The sequence below is a fragment of the Euprymna scolopes genome, chromosome 27 (assembly GCF_053919585.1).
Source record: "Euprymna scolopes isolate OS-2025 chromosome 27, ASM5391958v1, whole genome shotgun sequence".
In the NCBI taxonomy this organism is placed as follows: domain Eukaryota; kingdom Metazoa; phylum Mollusca; class Cephalopoda; order Sepiida; family Sepiolidae; genus Euprymna; species Euprymna scolopes.
Window position 1 is genome coordinate 38,285,119 of NC_136508.1, and position 18,760 is coordinate 38,303,878.

Genomic DNA, 18,760 nt, shown 5'->3' on the forward strand with positions numbered 1-18,760 from the left:
TTCACACATGTTAAGGCCTAAAACTGCACTGTTTGTCCATTTTCACCAGGATTTGACATCCCTGAGAACTTTAGGAGCTAAATAGAGAGGGGGGGCAAATGCTGAACTAAGTCATTTTTTATGCCTCATTCACTGTGCACTCACTATGGGGACCTACAGCGATACAGTTGGGTTTTGTTAATAGTTCTTAGTCATTTTCAAATACAGAGGACCTGCATTTTGACATACAGATATGTTATGACAAAAAATAAAAATTCTGCAGTAAAAGAAATTATCAACGTCATCAAATCATCCAACCAAAACCCTTTTTGGTATGGTGACTGAATGGACAGACGATCGCTTAATTAATTTGATTAATTATGTCATTTATTCCTGTGATCCTCTTATTCTCTCCTACTCTCATAACTTCTTCCTTACTTCCCCTTTCCCCAGCCATCTAAAAGATTCAATGCGTAAAGCAAGCCAGCAAGATCATCAGGTTTAGTATTATATTGATTTGACTAGAAGAGTACCTGATACTCCTGGCTGTAAAGGACAATCTATATATCAATAAAAGTGAACGCGTGTGTGTGTGTGTGTGTCTGTGTGTATACATTGCCCTACGCAATAACTCTGTCAATTTTACATCTACAGACTCGAAATTTGATATACGAGGTATTGAGATTTGGTTTTCGGCTAGAAATATGGCTGTTAAGGGGTCAAAGTTTAACGATTTGACCTTTAGACCTCTACCAAACTCCTCCGGCAATTTTGGGTCTAAACACTTAAAATTTTAGATATAGGTTCCTTGGATATGGATCTAACTTAATAACTTGATTTGAGCCTAAAACAATAAATGTTAAGGAGTCATAATAGGGGTCAAAGTAAAAAAAAATTGACCGCTTTTTTTTTTTTTTTTTTTTGCTCAACATACACCTCCAAACACCCGGGCAACGCCGGGCTGAAATGCTAGTATCTTATATAACTCGTAATTTGTAGTAACAAATGTGATCTTCAATATTATGCCAGCAGCATTCATGTAGGTTGAACCAGCTTCCTCCGAAGGAGGAAGTTTCAAGGGAATATTGAATTCACAAGTGTCTTACAGTTACATGTAAATCTCGGTCAGGGAAAATGACAATGTTAGATTTTTGCTGGGAGATGTCTGTGTCCTTCTATATACAGGGACTGATATTTTCAAATGCTTACACATCTTGTACTGACCAGACTCAATGTTGCTTAACTTTGGTTTGGTGATCTAACGAGAACCGATGTGTCACTGTCATTGTGCTGCATATTCAGTATAATCTATATTTCTATCTCTACTATTTTATAAAAGGAACTTTGTGGGTTCTTTCCCTATGGACTCGAAAACGCCTGGTTTGATTTTTATGAAATTTCACATGAAAGAACTTCTTGTGTCTGGCAGTGTTCTTAGATAGGTTTTGTATTGGAATGTCTTCAATAAGTATCGATAATCGAAAAATCCGATGAAAGAAGGGACAGGTGACTTGGGCCAAAGTTAACACCTTACACAGCCTAATATCACAAGTGCATTTGAAAAGTTTTATTACCACACAAGCTGAAAGGTTCGACGTATAAAATCACTAGATAAATTGATATGACAGAGGTGCGTTTGAAATAAATGTTTGTTTAGAGCACAATTGAAGTGTGATACTTAACTTTTTTGCATTTAAATTTTTAAAATATTTATTTGCACAAAATATAAAATTACATCATGAACAAATTAGAAATTTAAAACTTTAATTCAAGCCATTATATATAAAAATAATTTTATAAAACCGGTTCTCTACAGTGTAATGTAGAAAACAATGGATTGTGAAATAAGTTATAGCAAGAAGCATGTGAGCTTGCTCCTAGTGCACCACGATGGGTTCCTAACTAGAGTACGAAATTAATCGATTTGATTGAAAAATGGGCGATTTTACCGATTTCGATAGCAATAAAAAAATATGGGAGCGTGAAACAGTCGTTGATCATCATTCAATCCCGGCCAACGTCGGGTCACCATGCTAGTCTGACATAAATGCAGTGCAGCATAATCTTATGTAGGGAAACTTGTAGTGATTACGAAAATTACTAACCTCAGAAACGCCTGCATGTCTACACGTTTTTTAAAGTTCAGCTACTTAATAGAAAAACCAAAATGGCAACATGCTTGCGATATTGTCACCTAATATGCAAATGAGATTAAAAAAAATGATTTTTCAGATACTAGGTTGACTTTGAATTTGGATGTCAGAGTAGCAAGTTTTGTCAGCAGTGCGTCGTGTTCTAGAGTTGAGTTTGGACAGCAGAGTATCGAGATTTGGAGTAGTTTTTGACATTTGATTATTTTAACCACGTTTTTTTATTTAGTAACTGAGGGGGGGGGGCTAGTGTTCCTTGTTTGCAAAATGTCTTACAATTATCAGTTGTAGATAATCAATTTTTCATTCGTCAGAAACAAAACAATCTTATTTTCATTAAAAAAAAATGCAGACAGAAAAAACGAATTGCTCTTCCGAATACTAGGTGAACGTGTTCAACCATTTTGATTTGTTGCCATCTTGAATGCTAGAATACTTTCCCTGGCTTACCATTCAATTGAGGGGAAACTTTATAAGCAAGCCAAGTTTTGGAGAGTTACCAAGCAAACAATGTTATTGAACCATATACATCACTTTATGAGTGAAGAATTTGCCAAAGAGCGTCGACAATGCTTAACAACCTCCTCTTCCCCCGCCGACCTGCACTAATCTAAGCATTGTTTATTCAATTGTTCAATTTGGGGCTGGGTTCGACATTTTAATGCTGCCATTGACCAGACGTAGCTAGAAATTCTCATCATTTGATAGATTAGATCTTATTTAAAGTAGCGATTGAAAAGACTGGAAGAATGGACATTTTCAAGAAGCCATTGCACGGAGACAAATGCTTGATAAACCAAATTGATAACTCTATCAGAATTGGTATTAATCTGAAAGTATGCATGAACAAAACTTCAGAATGGACATGTTGTTGAAGTTTCAATCACCGCACTTGTACAGGAAGATTTGGCACCTTGACAAGACTTGGATTTAGGAACTTTCACATTCTGTGACACATGAGGCAGTCAAAATATATCAGCATTTTCCGTCTGAAGACAGATTCGCAGCTTCACGTACCGATCAATTGTTTACTTACAGTTCGTGTTTGGTTTTCTTCTTTTCGCATCAAAGTTCCATTGGAAAATATGATTAGCAATTTGTTGCGTTATTAAACGTATATATAATTTTCTAGTTTGCATTTTTCAACTGCTTGCAAAATTATACATACACCTGACAATTCTCTTATCGTTGTTCTCAAAATCAACACTGACGAATTTTATCAACATACAAGTTTATTGACAATTCACTGCTGGCTATTGAGAAGAGAGAGGGAGAGGGAACAGAACAACTGCTGTTTAGCTGTAAGGTTGTGTGTGCGTGGGTATGTATGTGTGTGTCAGGCGACGGCGGATCTTGTCACTCACACTGGACGGCTCTCCTCTTTTTACCTCTCCTTTTGGTTATGTTATTAGTGTCTTATAAAAATATCAACCGACATTCCTGAAATGTAAATATTTAAAATATTTAATTGTTCTTTATTTTACATTACACAATTCTAACTCCCCGACCTGGAATGTAAGTGCTTCTTTGTTTTCGATGATAGTTACAATTCAGGTCATTTTTATAGGACACAAAAATGTAGATCAGCTGAAATATGTGTATGTACATTTGATTTTAGCAGCGTCACCCGAGCTCAATATTTAACAAATTCTCTCTGGGGCCAATCTTAGGGCATGCGCAAGCCAGTTTAGATTATTAAGCTAATGCAGATTATTAACTGTTAGTGCGATCTCTAACTTTGCTCTTGGTCATTCCAGCACATTCCACGCTTTGTGATAAAAATAGCAGTTCGAACGTCACACTGGAAATGTGTTGATGTACTATCTTCTCTCCGTCTAAACAGACGAGTTCACTTCAATATTTTAACGTGCTAAGTTACCTGGCGAAGTTTATAATGTTGAAGTAATTGCCTCGAAGTTACCTGACGAATTCATATCTCGCGGAAAGAAATCTACTTCAAAGAAATACAAGAAATCTGTTGAGGACTTGGCAGTGAAATATGGCGGAAAAATACCAGCTTGCAAGAGAGAAGACACATGTGGGAAATATTCTCTCTATGATAGATTAAATTAGAAGTGTCTATCACTAACTAGATATTTTCTCCTAAGGCCCGAAGAAAATGGCTACGTCTCAAGATGCGGTTTCTAAGTAAAAAGAAAAGAATATTTCTTTACTGACCGGACTCAAGGAAGGAACAAGGTTTTTAACGGGCTTCTTGCCTCTGTGTATTATTTTTTTTTTAAGTTATTCCTTCGGGAAAATGAGGAAATAAATTCCTCGCTATAAAGGAACACTCTCGGAACATTCTTTGAGATAATAAGTTATCTTTGCCTGCAGATATTTCAACTAATCAACTCGAGAGGACTTTTATTTTAAAAAATACATTACAAAATGTAAGTTTAAATTACAAAGGGAGTGAACACTTTTCGACTTTGCTTCAGTATTTCAACCTTTCTAAAAGAATCATATGTTGGTTGAAATCCATATCACACTAGTAAGTAAAGACCTTATCAATTCGCCTGTCTGTCTTTCTTTCTTTCTACCTTTCGTAATTGTTATCACACAAAGGACTTTCTTGGTAGCTGAGAGCAAAATCTTAGCAGCAGACAGCTCGTGAACCTTTATTTTGGCTCTAACTTTTTTCTTTTCTTAATAAAATTGTTTGTTTGTTTCTAGCCACTAAGTCTTTTCTCTTATTTTTTTTTCTTTGTCTTTGTATTGGTAACGTTTTTATATGTTGAAGTGACTTTCATTGAAAGTGATGTTGATAATAATTTCGACACTACCTGATATTCGTTAATATGTAAATAAATATACATATTTTATTATGTGATATTTTTTCATGATTGTGTGTGCTGCATAGCATTAAGTTTTCTAGATACGTTTTTCTTTATAGAGTGATAAAGTTTAAGTAGCTAAGAACTAACAACATATAGGCAAGCTGTGATGCATCATCATACAACAAAAAAAAATAAGTAAGTCCATTCTGTAGGTTCAGGTTCCTTTCAAGTTTATAAGTGGACCGTCTAATGTAATCTAATAATTCACAATCAACAGATTTCATGCTTTAGTCTATGGGTCTCCAATAGTATGGCCTGCAGGTCAGATCTGGCCCACTACTGTCTTTAATCCATCTCACAGAGCTCTTATGGAAAATGTAAAAAATAATCAGGAAAACATTTTTAATGTGAATATTGTGTGGTGTTTTTTTTTTTTTTTTTTTTTTTAATCAGGAAAACAGATGAACAGGATAAGGTTTTGAAACACGAGTTTCACTAAAAAATAAAACGGCATTAAACACGTGTGCCATGTCGTTTTCTTTGACTCTGCTGTTGACCCTTCACTTGTCCTCTGCACCTGCGCATTGCATCCGAGACAAGTTTCCCCGTTTTGGAGGGGGGGTTTAAAGGTTGAGGTTTAATAAAGTTGATAAATTACTATTTCAGTGAAACAATACATTTGTGACAGACCCTCCTCCTCCTCCTCCTCCTCCTCATGCTTTTAAATTAACTAAATCTATATCTATCTACTAGCAATCGGTGCCCGGCGTTGCCCAGGTGTTTTGAGGTTAATGCTGAGAAAAAAAAACGGTCAATTTTTTAAACTTTGACCCCTATTATGACTTCTTAACATTTATTGTTTAGGGATCAAGTAAAGGTAATAAGTTAGATCCATGTCCAAGGAATCTATATCTAAAATATCACGTGTTTAGACCCAAAATTGTAGGAGGAGTTTGGTAGAGTTCTCAAAGGTCAAATCGTTTGATAGCGAGGCCAAATTTCGCGAATTTGGCCTTTTTTTAAAGCAGTTTGGCCTTCAAAATTTATGTTTGGCCTTTTTCTTCACCGATGAAATCTGGGGACGCAACGGAAATTTTCGGCTAAAAAATGTTGTTACTATGCACATCTATGTATTGAAATACAATTTGTGGCAAAATTTCAGGAAAAACTAATGGATGGTTCTCTCGCAATAGTCCGGACAATTCGCTAAATTATCTCGTCAAAACCTTAAATCTCGAATTTTTGTGCATTTTTTTTCGGGGGGGGGCTAATTTGGCATAATAGTGTCCATTTAATAGTATTATCTTGAAAAAATAAAAAAATAAGGAAAATTACCAAAAAAAAAACAAACAAGAACAACAAAAGTGTGCCGTATTTTTAAAAGTTTTATTGCGTTGTTTTTATTTGCTTTTTTTATTTCATCGGTGAAGAAAAAGGCCAAACAGAAATTTGAAGGCCAAACTGCTTTAAAAAAAGGCCAAATTCGCGAAATTTGGCCTCGCTATAAAAAAAAAAATGGGAAATCCCCCTACTTGAACTTTCTGTTTAATTAATAATGACTCGCTTGTAGCGTTGATTTTTTTCTTTTTTCGCTATAAAAAAATAACTACTTGATGAAATTACGTGATTTTTTCTGTAGGAAAACTTTATCCCATGACGAGTACGTACAATATATATATATTTTTTTAAATATTTCCATTTTTTAATGTCAATGGAAAACTGCACAAGTACCCAAACCCGAAATGTAAAGACAACGAGTGAAGGCGCTTTTTTTTTTTTTTTTTGGTTTAGTTTCATAATGGCGGCCGTGATGTCGGAGGTTCGATTGTTAGATTGTCAGTTTCGTATTTTTTTAATTTGTAAATCGCAAGTTAGGAAAAAATTAAACCCTTCCAAGATGGACAATAAATCAAGCCATAATATTTTATGGTAAAGGTAAGAGCCTACGAACCATAGTTTTTTAGGAGATGTGATTATTGGATTAACCAATCAGAAATCGTCTGTGGCACACACATCTCTGTTTATATAGATAGATATATCTATAAAAACAGAGATGTGTGTGCCACAGACGATTTCTGATTGGTTAATCCAATAATCACATCTCCTAAAAAACTATGGTTCGTAGGCTCTTAATTTTACCATAAAATATTATGGCTTTATTTATTGTCCATCTTGGAAGGGTTTAATTTTTTTCTAACTTGTTTATTTACAAATTAAAAAAATACGAATCTTACACAATCTTACAATCCAACCTACGACATCCACGGCCGCCATTCTGCTAGCCGCAGACACGTAAACAACACGAAAACAATGTTTTGAAAATCTAGCAAAAATTAATTTTCCTGAAATTTTTCAATATTTAAAAATAAATTATGCCGTCTGATAAATTTTTTAAACTTTTTTTTAAAGCTATAAAGATAAAATTTAAAAATATTTATTTTTATGTAACACGCGCGTTCGCTCGTGGTCTTTTCATTTCGGGTTTGTATTACTGTACACATAGATTCGAAAAAGTTGTCAAAAAACAAATATATAACAAATAAATGTTATCAAAGGCAAGATAAGTTACTTTTCTACCAAACTGGATATATTTTTCGTGTTTTTATTCAATGTAACACATTTATTCAGCTCGAAAAACGGGTTTGTATTACTGTACACATAGATTCGAAGAAGTTGATAAGATACGAAACAATACAGCATTAAAACACGCGCACACACGCACACACACTCACGTCCACTACCGTCCTTGGCTACGTCACGTTGTTATGGCAACACGATAAATACACAGTAAATTTGATTTTCTTCATTTCTACGCAAATATTACGCAAATATAAATCATATAGAATATCTGTATGAATATAATTACACGTAATAGTTAAATAAAGATGATCATCGTTAGAACCGAAAAAAAAAAACTAATAGGGAATTTGTATAAAGTTGTATTTTCTTTTTAAATAAATAGAAAAAAGGGGTGTTGATAAGACTATCCATACTTATACAGTTTAGTGACGACATTAAAAAATGGAAATATTGAAAAAAAATTTTAGGCCAAATTTCGCAATCTAGCCTTTTTTTTTCTCGCCATATTGAGATGCGCAGTGCGCACAACATATCTGCAATTTTTTTACGTTTTTTTTCTTTTTTTTTTAAATCTGCAATTTTTTTGCGTTTTTTTTTTTTTTTTAAATAAGAATACTATTGAATATGCAAAGAAATTGAAGAATGCAAAGAATTGAAGAATTTTTATACGAGAATATTTTCAAAAGATGCTCAGTTGGACACGCATGGATAACTTCGAAACTTCGTTTATTTACTTCTGTTACAAATTAAAAAAAAAAAAAAAAAAACCCAAAAAATGGCATCTGTCTTCGCAAAAAAAATTAAAAATCTCATTCTGGTCGGGAATAAAGGGCTAGATTGGCCTAAAATGGAGGTATTCTGCTATGTACGGCAGTTACCTGCCCTTGGGGAATTCCTGGGCCTGCAATAACATTTCCAAAATGGCCACGTTGACGTTGCCGTGATAAATCATTTTTTTCGATGTAAAAAAAAAAAAAAATACTTGATCAAATGAAGTGAAATTTTTTTTCGGAGAACTACAGTCTATAACAGTTACGTACAATAAAATTTTTTTTTCAATATTTCCATTTTTTAATGTCGTCACTAAACTGTATAAGTACCAGACTATCAATACACACAAAAAAATATAGATTTATTTTTGGGTAAAGTTCCCCCGGGTTTTCCTTTCACTTCAGTAAATAATGGTCTTTTGTTATATATATATGGCGTACTATTATCCTTATATATATATGATGTTTATGTTTATATATATATATATATATATATGTATAAGTGATAGTGTCTGTGTGTGTCTGTGCGTTTGTGTTCATTTCCCTACGCTAAAACTCTGTCAATTTTAAGCCTACAGATTCGAAATTTGATATACAGGGTACTGAGATTTGGGAACATCGATGTGATAGGTTTTCGACAGAAATTTGGCGATTAAGTGGTCAATGTTCAACAATTAGACCTTTGAGAACTCTACCAAACTCCTCCTAAAATTTAAGGTCTGAACACGTGATATTTTATATATAGATTTCTTGGACATGGATTTAACTTATTAACTTTACTTGATCCCTAAACAATAAATGTTAATAGGTCATAAAAGGGGTCAAAGTTTAAAAAAATTGACCGTTTTTTTTTTCCTCAGCATACACTTCAAAACACCTGGGCAACGCCGGGCACCGATTGCTAGTATATCTATAAAAACAGAGATGTGTGTGCCACAGACGATTTCTGATTGGTTAATCCAATAATCACATCTCCTAAAAAACAATGGTTTCTACGCTCTTACCTTTACCATAAAATATTATGGCTTTATTTATTGTCCATCTTGGAAGGGTTTAATTTTTTATTAACTTGTTATTCACAAATTAAAAAAATACGAAACTAAACTACACGAAATCAAACGCTCCGACAAACTTAATAGTAGTACTAGCAAGCACACGCGCACACACGCACACACACACGTTCACTACCGTCACGTTGTTATGGCAACCAAACAATGTTTACAAAATGTCTACGCACGTTCGTAGACATTTTGTAAACATTGTTTTTAAAAAATAAAAAATAATACTTCTATTATGTTTTAAACGACTGTAATAGTTTATTTTGGAAGTATATTTCATAAAGAAAATTGACAACCCACTTTAAAAACAGAAATTACGAGTTTTATATATTTTATTCGCAGTTTTTTGTTGACTCTTCTGGCGGCCATGTTGTAAGCCCTAACGGTATTTTTGGAGATTACCCAAATAAATGTTATCAAAGGCAAGATAAGTTACTTTTCCACCAAACTGGATATATTTTTCGTGTTTTTATTCAATGTAGCATATTTATTCAGCTCGAAAAACGGGTTTGTATTACTGTACACATAAATTCGAAAAAGTTGTCAAAAACCAAATATATAACAAATACATGTTATCAAAGGCAAGATAAGTTACTTTTCTACCAAACTGGATATATTTTTCGTGTTTTTATTCAATGTAACATGTTTATTCAGCTCGAAAACCATACGGTGTTTACCGATGTATTGGAAAATTCAAGATGGCGCCTCACTCCCTCTTTAACACGGTAAGTTTGGGAAAAGGTGTTATAAATAAAAAACTAGAAAAAATACTATTAAAAACCCGCCGAATATATGTCAACCTATGTCACGGTAACATATTGAGCGAGTTTTTAACAGTATTTTATTCAGTTTTTTATTTATAACACCTTTTCCCAAACTTACCGTGTTCAAGAGGGACTAAGACGCCATCTTGAATTTTCCAATACATCGGTAAACACTGTATGGTTTTCGAGCTGAATAAACATGTTACATTGAATAAAAGTACGAAAAATGTATCCAGTTTGGTAGAAAAGTAACTTATCTTGCCTTTGATAACATTTATTTGTTATATATTTGTTTTTGGCAACTTTTTCGAATCTATGTGTACAGTAATACAAACCCATTAAAAATATTGTTTTTGATTTTGAAAAAATATTGTGGTTCATTTGTATTTAAAAATATTGTGGTTCATTTTGATTAAAAAAAATCATTTTGATTAAAAAAATTGTTTAATTTTAATATTTGTTTATTGTCTTAACTCATATCAAATGTTTTGCTTGTGTTCTGCTTCAAATATTCATATTCTTACATGCATAATTTTCATTTAATTTTATTAAATAAACTTCAATTTTACTACAAATCAAATCGTGTTCCTTCACTTTTTAAAATGTAATTTATAAGTAATTAAAGAACGCATTCTAATCTTTAAAATCTATAATACAACGAAATATTTAATTGCTTATAATACTTAAACAAACAACTTGTGTTTTTTTTATTATTTTTTTATTATTAATATTAGATGAGTTTCAGTATAAATCATCGTGTTCTTTATTTCAATCCAATTTGGAAGTTTTGTAAATGTATATGATGTTTATAATGACCTATGATTGCGTATTTATATACATTATTTTCCCTATCCTTCTGTTCATCGTACATTTTTTACTCCCAAACTTAAACATGGTGGGTGCATAGAATTCATTTACCGATACAAAAGAAATGATAAGTAAATAAATCCATAAATAAATATTATAAATGGTTTATTTTAATACTTGCCAGGATGCGGAGGAAAATGAATGAAGGGGGAGGGGAATGAAATAAAAACATTTTGGAAACAGATTAAGTTTGAAAGAATTGCTTTGCACAGAAAGAAATTAATGAAAAAAGAATAAAATTAAATTTCTTTTCCTTCTTGATTTCTTTTAGTTTTTTATGAAAAAGGAAGTCAAAATTAAGACTATAAAAAACAATTTTTATTAAGAGCGAACCTCAGTCGTCAGGTCTGTAAAAAAAACGTGGAATAATCAAGAAATGTTTTCTAATACATTTTTTTTTTTTACTTATGTGTTCATTTGTCTCTTTGAAGTTCGTTTGTTTAATATATCGGTTTGCAATATCACTTTGTCATTCTGTCAGACTCAAATTTTAAATCTACATATCTATAAAAGTGAAAGTGTGTGTGTGTGTGTGTGTGTGTGTGTGTGTGTGTGTGTGTGTGTGTACATTTCCCTACGAAATAACTCTGTCAATTTTTAGTCTACAGACTCGAAATTATACAGGGTACTGAGATTTGGAAAAATCTATGTGATCGGTTTTTAGCCAGAAATTTGGCGATTAAGGGGTCAAAGTTCAACGATTTGAGCTTTGAGAACTCTAGCAAACTTCTCCGACAATTTTGGGTCTACACCCTTGAAATTTTAGATATAGGTTCCGTGGACATGGATCTAACTTAATAACTTGATTTGAGGCCAAAAAAATAAATTTTCAGGGGTCATAATAGGGGTCAAAGTTTAAAAAATTACCCCTTTTTTTTGCTCAGCATACACCTCCAAACACCCGGGCAACGCCGGGCACCCATGCTAGTTATAAATAAATATAGTTATATAGGTTTCCTTCAGTCTTGACAGACTATGGATACCCACGGTAAGGGTGCCTGCGCATAAAATTTTTGTGGCAAGAGTTGCATAATCTCCAACCACACCTCTCCTGAGTCGACATTGTTGAATACCAGTGGCAAGTGGAGGTTCAGGACGACTGGAAACAATGCCGAGATAAGAGGAAAGCACATACAGCGCCTAGAATTCCCAAATGGTCATCCATCTGGTATTAGCCAGGCTCAACGTTGCTTAACTTTGGTGATCTGACAGGAACCGGTGTGTCAATATGATTATGCCGTACACAATACCAAGGAATAATAGTTGTTGAAAGGATTTTCGAATGTTTACTTTTAAACAGAAAATTCTGCACTGATTCAGACATTTTAGAAATAAATGGCACGTTAAACCTGTTCTGTAGTTATTCATCTACTGTTTCTTGGTCAATTTATGCTTTTTTAATTTTGGCCGTGTAGCTTTAAAAAGGCCCCCATTCAAAAACCTTGAAGACCCTTTCTCTAGAGTTGTTGATGAGGTTCTTGGAGCATTCTAATCGCAACCAAAAGACCTTTAATTAATACTGTGCATTGTTTTGACTCTTGAGTATATATCCGACACAGCTAATCAAACGAGAACTACGTTTACATTATGTTAAGTATAAGTAGGCTTGAAAACTTTTTGTAAAGATCATATCAAGCTGGCCTAATGGTTATCATACTTAACTCACTGTCTCGAGATTCTAGTTTTTATCTTAGCTCGAGTATTTTTTTTAATTACAAGAAATGAACTGTTTAACAAAAAAACAATACTCACATGATCATGTTTCAAATTTTGGTATTTATGCATCCTTTGAACCAGACGTAACTCAGCATTCGCTTGGCTTTCTCCAGAGCATGACGTCAACAGCCGGATAATACCGAGCGTTACCGATGAAATAATAACAACGCTATGTAAAAGAAAAAAGTAAAATTTTAAATGTAGAAATATCAACAGAAAAAAAGCAAAAATCTACCGTAATTTTTAATTTTTATTAACTTTGTAAAGAAAAATTTTTTGTGTCAAATAATTTTTTTAAGCAATTTTTTTTTTCAAATAAATAAGTGTTAGCAAATTTTTTTTTTTTTTGTCCAATAAATAATTTTAAGCAAATGTTTTTGATAATGTTTATTTTATTTTATTTTATGATGGAAAATTGAAACAAATTTTAGGTGTGAGGCTACACATATCAACCTGACTACGTAAGGATGGGCCAAAGTCTTATCTGGGCCTTTCTCCATATTATATGTAGTATTCCTGGAGTTCCTTCATACACTCGGTCATAAAAATCTACTCCCACTCTCCCTTCAGACACTGGGAAATCTGCTTCATTAGAGCCATTTTTCTGAAATAATTGTCACTGCTTCGTTTTTACATTTCATGTTATTTATTTATTTTTTTTTTTAGCCATTATGCCTACCCCAGGTAAATAGTACCCTTCCCCTACGCTCCCATTATTACTTTTCAGGCAATATGATTGGTTTTTCACAGATCTTCTAAAGAATATGAGGATATATTTGTTGAACACTTACAAAAAAAAAACCCTTCATAAAAAAAAATGACATGAACCGCTACTCTGATCAATAAAAACAATCACAGAATAGCAACAAAAGAAATAGTCATTCGATTCATTAATACCAGTTCATATTTACATGTAATTACACACAATTTTTACCAATATAGGCAACTCACAATTAACATTTATATAAATCGTCGACAAAAATACCAACGCTATGCTTAGATAATCAGGTCGAACTAATATCTTTCCGTTACTCCAGGTTTAAGATACAATAAAACAACTAAGATAAGTTAGTATTGTTATTATCATTATTAGTAGTAATAATATCCTATAGTTCAAGGTTGGGGGCATAACGACCTAGTTCTCTCTGATTCTCTCTCCTCTGATCTTAAGCATGTGGTACAATGTGGAAAAAAGTGGCTGGTTACTTTTAATGCATCTAAAACCAAGCTTCTATCTTTGCATCATCAACGTTCTGATCTCCATCTGGAATCAATTGAAATGAATGACTCTCGTCTTTGGGAGGCTCTGTTTTGACAAGCTTCTGGGCTTGACCTTTACTCCAGATCTAAAATGGAATACACACATCTAATCCGTTGTCAATGTCGCTGGAAAAATGATGGGATCCTTCTATCGATCCAGTAGATATCTACCTGCTGATGCAATTCCCTACCTATATAAGAGCTAGGTACGTCCAAGGATGGAGTATTGCTCTCACATTTGGGCAGTAGCTGCTAGGAAAATCTTATCCTGCCTTATCAGAGTTCAGAATAGACTTCGTAGCCTAGTGGGAGGGGGGTGCCTTTTTCTCTTCCCTGCAACTTCTTTCTCACAGAAGAGACGTTGCGATCCTGTCTCTGCTTTATCGTTATTTTCATGCTCGTTTAAACTTCAATTTATGGTCTCCCTTCGCCAAACATTCACGAGAAACACTCGTTTGGCTGTAAACACTATCAATAATTTCCCTCACTCTTAATCCGTGTCTAAACCTAAACGTAGATTCCATGAACAAAACTTCTTTCTAAGAACTGAACACCTGTGGAACTCTCTTCCGTTTACCTGCTTTCCAGCTGACTACAATATGGCCGTCTTCAAGTCCAATGTAAACAAATTCTTGATGAGCCGTTCCCCTTAAGTAATCCAATTTACCAAATTTACACTTCTAGCGATTACTATATTGTCCTTTTGACCACTGTACACTCTTTAACCCTTATCTTCGAGTGGCCTCTGGGCCTTGATAAGTGGCGATTCCTTTGTAAAAGAACAAAAAAAAACAAAGAAAAAAACATTCTAATTTCAGGGGCAACGTCGGGACACTGGTAGGATAGTTTATTTATGAAGGCCATACTTTTGATGTTACGGACGTTTTCAATAAAGCAATTGTTATTTTAACCATCTATAACAAAAAACGTCTGACTTGTAGGATTTGTAGCACACACACACACACACACACACACACACACTACGAAACATTAATCACTCTCTATTCTGTTATTTCTTGGTAGACAATGCTATGGCGTAAACGATCACGTTTCTACAATGTCTGCACCCATTAGCTTGAGTTGCGTAAAAATGTGATTCAGATTCTGCCGCGATGTTTTTTATGGAATTGTCTTGGGGGGGGGGGGACAAAATTTGAAGTTTAATTTATTTTTACATTGGTGAATCTTTTCGATTTTGGTGCATCTATGTAGAACGTGGGTGGGTAACTTGTGGTGTGGGGGAGCTATAGTGGAAGACTTCTTTCTGTCTATTGAATTAAATGCGGATTTCTTTTGTAAATTTTACTACTTCCCACTTTTACAAGTTTATTCAATTTAATCTGCCAAATTCCTGTCACTTACGGTTAACTTTATTGAAATTTTTACAGTTGCCTCTCTCTCTCTCTCTCTCTCTCTCTCTCTCTCTCTCTCTCTCTCTCTCTCTCTCTCTCTCTCTCGCACGCGCGATTTCTGTCTCTTTTTCTCCCCCTTCTTTTGCTTACTTTCTTTGCAGTGGCGTAGCAAGGGTGGGGGTCCGCCTTGAGCGGCACGTTACAGGGGGCGGCATTTTGAAGGGGTAAAAATAGAAAATAGGAAAAAAGAAAAAACTTTGGTATTCCTTGATGACGACTGTATATGCATAAGAGTTCTGTAATAAGATGGAAGTCTGAGAATTATAACAGCAGTCTAAAATTCGATCATTGATTGTAATTCCATGAAAATGAATATTTTGTGGACTTTCTGGAATTTTGAAGGTGAATGGATTATCAACGGCAAGCGGATGGGGGGGGGGCAAATCTTACGAACGCTCTTTCTTTGTTTTCCTATCTTTCTTTTACCGTCTTCCTTTTTTCTCTCTCTCTTCGTTTTTCTCTGTATGTCTCTTTTCCTTTTTTCCTCTCTATCTCTCTCTCTTCCTCTTTCTTTTCCCCCCTCTACATCTCTTTTTTCCCCTCTCTTTTTTTTCTTTTTTTTTTTTTTTCTTTTTTTTTTCGTGTCTTTTTTTCCCCCCTCTACGTGTCTCTTTTTCCCCCCTCTACGTGTCTCTTTTCCCCCCTCTACGTGTCTTTTTCCCCCCTCTACGTGTCTCTTTCTCCCCCCTCTATGTGTCTCTTTTTCCCCCTCTATGTGTCTCTTTTTCCCCCTCTACGTGTCTCTTTTTCCCCCTCTACGTGTCTCTTTTTCCCCCTCTACGTGTCTCTTTTTCCCCCCCTCTACGTGTCTCTTTTCCCCCCCCTCTACGTGTCTCTTTTTCCCCCTCTACGTGTCTCGTTTTTCCCCCTCTACGTGTCTCGTTTTTCCCTCTACGTCTCTTCCTTTTTTTTCCAACGGATGCCCTAACAGGTATTATCATTCCGGACCAAAATGGATCTGAGAGCAATGGTTACTAAGGAGAAACTCCACAGCCCACAAATGGGACCTCAATATGTATATCATTTAAGGTCATACTCAGGGCCATTGATATAAGCTATATATATATATATATATTATATATAATATATATATATATATAAAATAAAATGAAAAGCATATCTTATTTTTCTTTTGATATTATTGGAATTTTTCCCTTTTTTCCTTGTACACATTTTTGTGAATTTTTCCATAGATTTCTGCCTTTGGATTATTATGGACCATCTTCTTCCAATTTTTTTTAACATGTTTTATTAATTGTTTGCTCGTATAATATATATATATATATATATATATATATATATATAATCTTCTTCTTCTTCTTTTTGCTCGTCCGTCGAAATCGACGATGACCAAGGTATCAATCAATTCGGCGTCAGGGGTTTGTGGGTCCTGAGATGGCTGATGAGGCCAATCCGTGCTCGGTAGACTCTTCCACACTCTGGACACGTGAAGGCGGTATCGGCAGGCTGTGAACCGGCAGCTCTCTCCTTCCTCCTCCTGCGCTTCTGCTGGTCGTGTGTCATGCGTTGATTCTCTGCCCTGTCGGCTCCTAGGCTGATGACGCAACGCCAGGCCGAACATTTAGCAGCGCGACTCTCCCAAGACTGGGGGCTGATGTCAAAGTCTTTTAGGGACGTTCTCAGACAGTCTTTATATCGTTTCTTTTGGCCCCTGCATTCCGCTTTCCCTGGCTGAGTTCCCCATAGAAAAGTTGTTTGGGGATTCGGCTGTCGTGCATGCGATAGACATGGCCTGCGCACCGGAGCTGGGTTTTGCGGATTATGGTGGTGATGGTATGGAGCCCCGCGCGCTTCAAGACTTCTGTGTCAGGAATTCTGTCTTGCCAGCGGATGTTGAGAAGATTAGGGAGGCATCTGAGGTGGAAGCCATTCAACTGTTTTTCAATTCTTTTATATGGCGTCCAAGTTTCGCAGGCGTAGAGTAGGGTTGTCAGGACGACCGCTCGGTATACTTTCAGTTTGGTTGCGAGTGTAATGCCTCTCCTCTTCCACACATTGTCTCTAAGTCTTCCAAATGCACTGCTCGCTGTGGAGATCCTATGGTTAACCTCAATGTCAATGTTGGCGGTGCGGGAGAGGGTGCTGCCAAGGTAGGTGAATTGCTCCACAGCATGGATCTTCTGTCCTTTGACAGTGATGCCGGGTTCATGGTATGCATCTCCTGGGGCGGGTTGGTACATAACTTCTGTCTTCTTTGTACTGATGGTGAGACCAAAGTTGTCACAACTGGTGGAAAATCCATCCATTTGACGTTGCATCTCTATCTCATTTGGGGCATTAAGGGCACAGTTATCGGCAAAGAGAAGGTCTCTGATGATGGTTTCCCTCACTTTCGTGACTGCCTGCATTCACCTGATGTTAAACAATTTCCCGTCACATCTGTACTTGATGACAATGCCAGAGTGACTGTCTTTGAAAGCGTCCTGGAGCATGGCAGAGAAAACCATGCTGAAGAGCGTCGGGGCTAAGACACAGCCCTGCTTGACCCCGTTGGTCACAGGGAAGGGTTCTGAGGGGTCGCCGTCATCCAGGACACGAGCGGTCATGCCCTCATGGAACTGCCTGACAATGGCGATGAACCTGTCTGGACAACCAAATTTTTTCATGATCCGCCAGAGGCCATTTCGGCAAACAGTGTCGAAGGCCTTGGTCAGGTCGACGAACGTGGTGTAGAGGCCCCGGTGCTGCTCAACACACTTCTCCTGCAGTTGGCGTGCAGCAAAGATCATATCAGTCGTCGCGCGGCCCGCTCAAAAGCCACACTGGCTCTCGGGAAGACGACCATCTTCAAGGTGCACCAGCAGGCGGTTGAGAAGGACGCGGGCCAGGATTTTCCCGGCGATGGAAAGAAGGGATATCCCGTGGTGGTTGTCACATGACTGACGATTTCCCTTGCATTTGTAAATGTGAACGATAGTAGCATCACGAAAATCTTGCGGTAATTCTTTACTCTCCCACATGGATTGGAAGAGTTCTGTTAGTCTTAAAAGCAGTGTAGGTCCACCAGCTTTGTATACTTCTGCTGGAATTGAGTCGGGGCCGGGGGCCTTCCCAGAGGAAAGTTGCTTGATGGCTTTGCTTACTTCATCTGACGAGGGTGGGATGTCGAGCTCCTCGTTGATAGGCTCCTGGCGTAGTCGATCGATGGCTTCATCGTTGATGGAAGATGGTCGGTTTAGCACACTGTTAAAGTGCTCCGCCCATCTATCAAGGATCTGCTTTTTGTCATTCAAGACAGTTGTTCCATCGGAGCTAAGCAGGGGGGAGGAGCTAGAGGACTGGGGACCATAGACAGCCCTCAGCGCATCGTAAAACTTCCTCATATCCTGGCTATCGGCATGCTCCTGGATCTCATCTGCTTTGGCGCTGAGCCAGGCATCCTGCATGGAGAGGAGTCTGGCCT